The sequence below is a fragment of the Octodon degus genome, unplaced genomic scaffold (genome assembly GCF_000260255.1).
Source record: "Octodon degus isolate 3935 unplaced genomic scaffold, OctDeg1.0 scaffold00263, whole genome shotgun sequence".
Taxonomy (NCBI): Eukaryota; Metazoa; Chordata; class Mammalia; order Rodentia; family Octodontidae; genus Octodon; species Octodon degus.
The window spans coordinates 1,798,057-1,800,771 of record NW_004524839.1 but is presented as its reverse complement, the minus strand read 5'-3'; positions in this window follow the sequence as shown (position 1 = coordinate 1,800,771).

Genomic DNA, 2,715 nt, shown 5'->3' with positions numbered 1-2,715 from the left:
TACTAGAAATGCTTTTATATGAATACCCTTGAGCTCTGCTACAGCCTCTTGAGATACACAAAATATAAAGAAATGAACATGAATATGGTTATGATTTTCTCAGTATCTCAGTGCACGGAGTGTCACAAATTGGAACTCAGTGTATTCTACACAGAGTATAATGTGTGTGTGTGTGTGTGTGTGTGTGTGTGTGTGTGTGTGTTTGTTGTTGGGGATGAAACCCAGGGACTTTACACATACTAGGCAAGTGCCCTACCACGGAGCTCTATCTCTAGTCTTCAATCTTTTCTTCCTAATTTTGCTCCTGTTCATCCTAAATGTTCCCATGTCAGTTTATAGGAAGAAGGTAATAGAAGCCTGTCTTAGTGAAATTAGACAGTCTAGTGTTAAAACTTTACTTGGGTAACAATCTGTATAAAAACATACAGAGATGATCAGAAACAATTCTAGGAAGGGATCTTCACAGAGGTTTCTTTTACAATATTGAATGCAAAGAAAAAAAGAACTAGACATGGAAAGGGGGTAAGGCACAGTGTCTGGGGCCCTATATTTATTAATTTACTTCCCTTGGTATAACAGCAGATGGTTTCACCAAGAGTTTATATTGTTTTATAATTTTTAAAAAGTAAACATCCAGGAAAGAAAACTATTTTTATATGTTATTATGAGAATGTGTTCATCTCACCGACTGGAAGCTAAATTTATTTATTTTTTTTGTGAACTAATAATAAACAATGAAAACTGAAACCTCAGGTCCAGTAAGTGGTTGTTCTGACGAGAATTCTCATTCCTCACAGGGCGGCTACGTGACTCATGCAGGCACAGGGGCTGTTTTTTCACAAAATCTACTGTAACAACCAGCATGGTCCTTTTAAAACAAATCAAATCACATCACTTGTCTGATTTGATAGTCTTTGATGACTTCCCATTACATCCAGAGCAAATATAGCCCCTTCCCTTGGTCCCTGAGGCCTTCTGTGACCTTCATCTGGCATATTTTGCTAATCTTATTTTATGTGGAGAACTGTGTTCTCCAAAAATTTATGTTGAAGTCTTAACTCCCAATATCTCAAAAAATGACCTTATTTGGAAACAGGGTTGTTACAGGTATAACTGAAATAGAATAAAGTTATACTGGAGAAGGTGGACCCCTAATATAACATGAGCATTGTCCTCGTGAGAAGGAAAAGTTTGGCTGGATATGCTAGCACTCTCCTATAATCCCCACACTTTGGAAGGCAAAGGCAAGAGGATCTGAAGTTCAAGCCAGCCTGGGAGACTTAGCAAGATCTTGTCTCAAAATACAAATGAAAAAGGGCTAGGGATATAACTCAGTGTCAGAGCCCTATGTTCAATCTCCAGTACTGTGAAAAAAATACATGCTTATCAGAGGAGTACAACTCAGTGGCACAGTACATGTTTATGATGCCATGGGTCTTATCTTATACCCAATACCACCAAAAGCTGAAGGAGATTTGGATGCAAACATACAAAGGGAATATTCATGTGAAGATTAAGCAGAGAGGGCTGATGTTTCTATTATAGGCCCAGAGAAGCCAATGATTACCTGCGAATGCCTAGAAGTGCAGGTGGGGGTGTGATGTGGCAGATACTTTCCCACAACTCTCAGCAGGGCCCATGCTAGCATCTTGATTTTGGTGAGCTTTACTTTCAATGATCTTTTCACAGTTGCCTCCAGCATTATGAAAAAGCACATTACAATTGTTTAAGCTGCCCAATTGTACTTTGCCAAGGCAGTACAAGCCGAAGAATACCCTTCATTTCTTAGCACCCAACCTTTTCTCTCACTTGCTCCTAGACACAGCACATTTGTTCATGCCTCAGGATCATTGCATGGTATGCAGCAGATACTGAAAAATGACGTTTCCTCTTCTACTTCACTCTAGTGTATTAACTAGAGCTCCTCTTCTCGCAGCTATTTGCCTCTTTGGGGGAGAGATTGGAAATTCTCAGGACAGCAATAGAAATATTTGTCATTATGCCTGAAGGGAGCCCCCACCAGGTGACCCCTGTCTTCCTTTCAGAGGAGCTATTCATATTGAGGAGTCACTTGTTGAAATCAATACCCAGTGTACATCTTTTCATATCTGTCTTAGTTTTCTGTCATTATAATACTCAAGACTGGATAAAAAGAAAGAAGTTTATTTTAGCGCATGGTTCTGGAGGCTCTTTTCTGGTCAGGAAATATTTTTTTTCAGTTTTTTGAGACAGGGTCTCACAGTATGGTTCATTTTGCCCTTGAACTCACAGACATCCTCTTGCTTCATCTTCCCAAGTCCTTGTCTCTACAGTGTTTGTTACCTAGTAGAAGTCTTTTGTCTTTATATTTGTATACTTTCAGCAAATATTTATTGGGCACAGTGGTTCTAGGTTTTCTCTGGCTAGAGGCAAATGTGGCTGTGACTGCTAGATTTTCATTATGCTACTACTAGTTGTAGTCCCAGATGACCAAGTGAGCCTGCATCTAGGGCAGATAAAGGCCATGAATTTTGTTCCTGAGGGTGCACAGTCTTAGGAACCCTCTTAAAATTTGAAAATTTTTCTGTACAACTTTATTTTAAAGAGAAAAAAAACAGTATAACAGAGTTTCCAAACAGGCTATTAGTAGAGTAACAATAGTTATGCAGTGCATATTGTCATCTTCATACTAGTTATTCAGAGTATAAGATGGCATGAAATGTTGTCCAAATAATA